The 7,175-nt window shown below is 45.4% G+C and overlaps 1 pseudogene; it reads left to right on the top strand.

Moving 5' to 3' along the window:
- Positions 1-4,543, top strand: part of LOC123990365 — a 5,856-nt pseudogene extending 1,313 nt beyond the window's left edge.
- The last annotated feature ends 2,632 nt before the right edge of the window (positions 4,544-7,175 follow it).

The following is a 7,175-nucleotide window of genomic DNA, read 5'->3' as shown; positions in this document are numbered from 1 at the left end:
GTGCTTCTACACCTGCATTGCTTGCTGTTTGGGGTTTTAGGCTGGGTTTCTGTACAGCACTTTGAGATATCAGCTGATGTACGAAGGGCTATATAAATAAATTTGATTTGATTTGATTTGATTTGATTTGATTTGAACCATGAACAGTTAATGAACATGCACCTGTGGAACAGTCATTAAGACACTAACAGCTTACAGATGGTAGGCAATTAAGGTTACAGTTATGAAAACTTAGGACACTAAAGAGGCCTTTCTACTGACTCTGAAAAATACCAAAATAAAGATGCCCAGGGTCCCTGCTCATCTGTGTGAACGTGCCTTAGGCATGCTGCAAGTTTTGGCCTTTCTAGGGAGTTTTTCCTAGCCACCGTGCTTTTACACCTGCATTGTTTGCTGTTTGGGGTTTTAGGCTGGGTTTCTGTACAGCACTTTGAGATATCAGCTGATGTACGAAGGGCTATATAAATACATTTGATTTGATGTAATTGTTGAACACCAGGAGTAAAAATAGGAAACTAGCTTCTTAGGGATAGGGCTGTCTACTGCCCCCGCTGGAGTAATTGCGTGCCCATGGTAAACATAATTATTTTTTGTCAAAAGTTGCTAATATATGCAAATAAAAAATATTATTGAATAGAAAACACTCTAAAGCTTTTAAAACCGTTTAAATTGTGTCTCTGTGTAAAGCAGAACTCTCAAAATATGCATTCTCCCAAACTATCTCTTCTCATCAGAAAACGTATGCCACCTTTGACGTCATCACAGACACCCTCCACAAACAGTTACCACTCCCAGAACAGTCTCCACGTGTTCAGCGTGATCTCAGCTTTCAATGGGGCTTGTCATTGTGAGAATCGCCCGCTCACGAGAGTTTGAGCATATGGTATGGTATGGTATGCTCCCAGTCAATCAAAAACAGCTGTCACTTTTCTGTGCGCAGGGTAAAGTACTCTCTTTCTTCCAAGATCGATTGAACGGTGCCCCCCATCTATCTTCACAGCTCGTACTGTTAGGTGACCTAAACTGGGACATGCTTAACACCCCGGCCGTCCTACAATCTAAGGTAGATGCCCTCAATCTCACACAAATTATCAATGAACCTACCAGGTACAACCCCAAGGATATTGACCTCATTCTGTCAGTAGAGGATGCCTGGTAGTTTTTTAAAAGTGCTTTCCTCACCATCTTAAATAAGCATGCCCCATTCAAAATATTTAGAACCTGGAACAGATATAGCCCTTGGTACACTCCAGACACTTCAATAAGCATTTTTCTACAGCAGGCCATGCTTTCCACCTGGCTACCCCTACCCAGTCAACAGCCCTGCACCCCCCCACAGCAACTTTCCCAAGCCTCCCCCATTTCCCCTTCACCCAAATCCTGATAGCTGATGTTCTGAAAGATTTGCAAAATATGGACCCCTACAAATCAGCATGGGATAGACAATCTGGACCCTCTCTTTCTAAAATTATCCACCGCAATTGTTGCAACCCATATTACTAGCTTGTTCAACCTCTCTTTTGAATCGCCTGAGATCCCCAAAGATTGGAAAGCTGCCGCGGTCATATCCCTCTTCAAAGGGGGAGACACTCTGGACCCAAACTCTTATAGATCTATATCTATCCCACCCTGCATTTCTAAGGTCTTCGAAAGCCAAGTTAACAAACAGATCACCGGCCATTTTCGAATCCCACCATACCTTCTCCACTATGCAATCTGGTTTCCGAGCTGGTCATGGGTGCATCTTAGCCACGCTCAAGGTCCTAAATGATATCATAACCACCATCTATAAAATACAATACTGTGCAGCCATATTCATCGACCTGGCCAAGGCTTTCGACTCTGTCAATCACCACATTCTTATCGGCAGACTCAATGTGATTGGTTGTTTTACATCAGGCCCAGTAGTGAGTGCCTATCACAGGCAGTACTTGGTTTATCAAATGACTGCCTCGGCTGGTTCACCAACTACTTCTCAGACAGAGTTCAGAATGTCAAATTGGAGGGCCTGTTGTCCGGCCTCTGGCAGTCTCTATGGGGGTGCCACAGGGTTCAATTCTCGGGACAACTCTTTTCTCTGTATACATCAATGACATCACTCTTGCTGCTGGTGATTCTCTGATCCACCTCTACGCTGATGACACCATTCTGTATACTTCTGGCCCTTCTTTGGGCACTGTGTTAACTAATCTCCAGACGAGCTTCAATGCCACACAATTCTCCTTCCGTGGCCTCCAACTGCTCTTAAATGCAAGTAAAACTAAATGCATGCTCTTCAACCGATCGCTGCCCGCACCTCCCCCCGTCCAGCATCACCACTCTGGACGGTTCTGACTTAGAATATGTGGACAATTACAAATACCTAGGTGTCTGGTTAAACTCTAAACTCTTCTTCCAGACTCACATCAAGCATCTCCAATACAAAATTAAATCTAGAATGGGCTTCCTATTTCGCAGCATAGCATTCTTCACTCATGCTGCCATACATACCCTCATAAAACTGACTATCCTACTGATCCTTGACTTCGGCGATGTCATTTACAAAATTGCCTCCAACACTCAGCATATTGGATGCAGTCTATCACAGTTTCATCCGTTTTGTCACCAAAGCCCCATATACTACCCACCACTGCGACCGGTATGCTCTCGTTGGCTGGCCCTCGCTTCATATTCGTCGCCAAACCCACTGGCTCCAGGTCATCTATAAGTCTTTGCTAGGTAAAGCCCTGCCTTATCTCAGCTCACTGGTCATCATAGTAGCACCCACCCATAGCAAGCGCTCCAGCAGGTGTATTTCACTGGTCACCCACAAAGCCGCCTTTCCTTCCAGTTCTCTGCTGCCAATGACTGGAACGAATTGCAAAGATCACTGAAGCTGGAGACTCATATCTCCCTCACTAACTTTAAGCATCAGCTGTCACATCTCTCTCTAGGTGTGGAGATGAGTGCAGGGGAGCGTTGCTGTTCGTATGATGGTGATGCTGATCGTATTGTTTATTACTACTGCGACTCACCAGGGAGATTTCACCTACTAGACGGGAGACAAGATTGCCACCCTCATCAGCACATACCTCAAAGAACTGCTTACACAGGTATACACCCACGCACTCGCTATTACTCACCTGTGATGCTTAAACATGACCCTACATAACACACCAACTCCTCCTCATTCAGAAGTGTGCACACACTGACATGTTCCCCTGTGTGTGTTTTGATTTGCGCAGGCTGGTCTTGACCTACAAATAGCCGTGGTACAGACGGCATACGCTAACGGCAGCTCTACACGCTACCTGGAAGACACCATGAAGGTGAGGACACACAAACACACACACACACCTTAGTCGCTCCAACACACATGCGATCAGTGCTGACCTCTCCTCCCTCCAGGTGATAGTGCGGTGTACCAAGACCGGAGTGAAACACCTTCACCATGCAGCCCAGGAGTTTGACATTGGCATTTACTTCGAGGCCAATGGCCACGGGACTGTGAGTAGGAAACCGACTTGCACATGCTTACACACTGATCTGTGATGGGTAGATTGCTTGAACGTGCCCGCTCAGTGACGGCCTGTCTGTATGATTGCGGTCCTGTCTCAGGTCTTGTTCAGTAAAGAAGCAGAAGAGAAGATCAGCTAGCCCGGGACTCCAACACCAACGACGAGAGGGAAAACGCTGCACCGCTACTGCAGAAGACGGTCAACCTCATCAACCAGGTATGACCACACACGGCCATGGCAACACAATCAACCGTTTTCAGCAATAGTGACTACACACGTTCGTTGCAATTTAAGGGTCCAATCCTGTATGCATATCTGACATTTTCCTCTCGCTCTCACTGCAGACCGTAGGAGATGCTATCTCTGACATGCTACTGATTGAGGCAGTGTTAACCATCAGAGGGATGACCGTACAACAATGGGACGCCGTCTACACAGATCTGCCCAACAGACAGCTCAAAGTCAAGGTGTGTGTTTGCGTGGGTGGTTGCATCGTATGTTACTTTAAATGCCTGTATAATAAGGAAATCTTGTATATATGTTTTAACACTTTATCCCAGTGCCTCAGTTGCAGTGTTGTTGTGTGGCCTGTAGGTGGCAGACCAGCGTGTGATTGACACTACAGATGCAGAGAGGAGAACAGTGAGTTCAGCAGGTCTGCAGGAGGCCATAGACCGCCTGGTGAATAAGCACAGACAGGCACGCTCCTTTGTCCGCCCCTCAGGTACTGAGGATGTGGTCCGAGTGTACGCCGAGGCAGACACACAGGTGGGACTGAGACGCTGACACTCAAGACCTACTTGAACGGAAAATAACACTGAGCAATAGGGATTCACTCAATTCACATTTCTTTGTTCACTCACTATGCCTTTACCTTTCTTTACTCTTTCTTTTTCTGTTCTCTCACTGTCTGAGGGTGATGTGTGTTTCAGGAGAGTGCTGATGCCCCGACACATGAAGTTAGCCTGGCATGGTACCGCATCACAGGAGGAGTGTGAGAGGTGCCTAAAACCTTTATAAACAGGCATTATGCAATGTCTGTCTAACACATTTTTTTAATCGTGCATCTAATGACAACTTCCTCAACCCATGATTCTACGTCAAATTTGTAGTCTTTATCAGGTGCCAAATCATTTTATAATGTGCACTGCATTTAATACTGTGTTATCACTTTTCTATGAGTCTGAACAATTTGATTTGTCAATGTGAATGAAAGGGAATCACTGTATTGGACAATGAAGGGAAAATATGCTAAATAAGGTTAGACGTGTAATCCTCTTCTTTTTTTACCCAACCTTAATCCTCTGTCAATGTAGTGGTAATTATGTACATGTTTACATTAGCAGTTATTGTAGATCAATTTTGTATTACTGTTTTATAGTGGAGTAATTGCACTGCTTTGAACGGACCTCAACTACAAAGACTGTGATGCTATGACTGTCGGTGTTACTCTGGACCCTGATCTCTCTTTTGAAGAACATATCAAGACTGTTTCAAGGACAGTTTTTTCCATCTACGTAACATTGCAAAAATCAGAAACTTTCTGTCCAAAAATGAAGAAAAATTCATCCATGCTTTTGTCACTTCTAGGTTAGACTACTGCAATGCTCTACTTTCCGGCTACCCAGATAAAGCACTAGATAAACTTCAGTTAGTGCTAAATAGGGCTGCTAGAATCCTGACTAGAACCAAAAAAAGTTGATCATATTACTCTAGTGCTAGCCTCCCTACACTGGCTTCCTGTCAAGGCAAGGGCTGTTTTCAAGGTTTTACTGATAACCTACAAAGCATTACATGGGCTTGCTCCTACCTATCTCTCTGATTTGGTCCTGCCTTACATACCTACACGTACGCTACGGTCACAAGACACAGGCCTCCTAATTGTCCCTAGAATTTCTAAGCAAACAGCTGGAGGCAAGGCTTTCTCCTATAGAGCTCAATTTTTATGGAATGGTCTGCCTACCCATGTGAGAGACGCAAACTCGGTCTCAACCTTTAAGTCTTTACTGAAGACTCATCTCTTCAGTGGGTCATATGATTGAGTGTAGTCTGGCCCAGGAGTGGGAAGGTAAACGGAAAGGCTCTGGAGCAACGAACCGCCCTTGCTGTCTCTGCCTGGCCGGTTCCCCTCTTTCCACTGGGATTCTCTGCCTCTAACACTATTACAGGGGCTGAGTCACTGGCTTACTAGGGCTCTTTCATACCTTCCCTGGGAGGGGTGCGTCACTTGAGTGGGTTGAGTCACTGATGTGATCTTCCTGTCTGGGTTGGCACCCCCCCTTGGGTTGTGCCGTGGCGGAGATCTTTGTGGGCTGTACTCGGGCTTGTCTCAGGATGGTAAGTTGGTGGTTGAAGATATCCCTCTAGTGGTGTGGGGGCTGTGCTTTGGCAAAGTGGGTGGGGTTATATCCTTCCTGTTTGGCCCTGTCCGGGGGTGTCATCGGATGGGGCCATAGTGTCTCCTGACCCCTCCTGTCTCAGCCTCCAGTATTTTTTTATTTTTTTTATTTTTTATTTTACCTTTATTTAACCAGGCAAGTCAGTTAAGAACATATTCTTATTTTCAATGACGGCCTGGGAACAGTGGGTTAACTGCCTGTTCAGGGGCAGAACGACAGATTTGTACCTTGTCAGCTCGGGGGTTTGAACTCGCAACCTTCCGGTTACTAGTCCAACGCTCTAACCACTAGGCTACGCTGCCGCCCCGAGCTGCAATAGTTTGTGTCGGGGGGCTAGGGTCAGTTTGTTATATCTGGAGTACTTCTCCTGTCCTATCCGGTGTCTTGTGTGAATTTAAGTATGCTCTCTCTAATTCTTTCTTTCTCTCTCTCTGAGGACCTGAGTCCTAGGACCATGTCTCAGGACTACCTGACATGATGACTCCTTGCTGTCCCCAGTCCACCTGGCCGTGCTGCTGCTCCAGTTTCAACTGTTCTGCCTGTGATTATTATAATTTGACCATGCTGGTCATTTATGAACATTTGAACATCTCGGCCATGTTCTGTAATAATCTCCACCCGGCACAGCCAGAAGAGGACTGGCCACCCCTCATAGCCTGATTCCTCTCTAGGCTTCTTCCTAGGTTTTAGCCTTTCTAGGGAGTTTTTCCTAGCCACTGTGCTTCTACACCTGCATTGCTTGCTGTTTGGGGTTTTAGGCTGGGTTTCTGTACAGCACTTTGAGATATCAGCTGATGTACGAAGGGCTATATAAATAAATTTGATTTGATTTGATTTGATTTGATTTGATTTGATTTGATTTGAACCATGAACAGTTAATGAACATGCACCTGTGGAACAGTCATTAAGACACTAACAGCTTACAGATGGTAGGCAATTAAGGTTACAGTTATGAAAACTTAGGACACTAAAGAGGCCTTTCTACTGACTCTGAAAAATACCAAAATAAAGATGCCCAGGGTCCCTGCTCATCTGTGTGAACGTGCCTTAGGCATGCTGCAAGTTTTGGCCTTTCTAGGGAGTTTTTCCTAGCCACCGTGCTTTTACACCTGCATTGTTTGCTGTTTGGGGTTTTAGGCTGGGTTTCTGTACAGCACTTTGAGATATCAGCTGATGTACGAAGGGCTATATAAATACATTTGATTTGATGTAATTGTTGAACACCAGGAGTAAAAATAGAAACTAGCTTCTTAGGGATAGGGCTGTCTACTGCCCCCGC

The sequence above is a fragment of the Oncorhynchus gorbuscha genome, linkage group LG12 (genome assembly GCF_021184085.1).
Source record: "Oncorhynchus gorbuscha isolate QuinsamMale2020 ecotype Even-year linkage group LG12, OgorEven_v1.0, whole genome shotgun sequence".
NCBI classification, from domain to species: domain Eukaryota; kingdom Metazoa; phylum Chordata; class Actinopteri; order Salmoniformes; family Salmonidae; genus Oncorhynchus; species Oncorhynchus gorbuscha.
The sequence above is the reverse complement of the archived record's forward strand: the minus strand, read 5'-3'. Positions and strand labels throughout refer to the sequence as shown.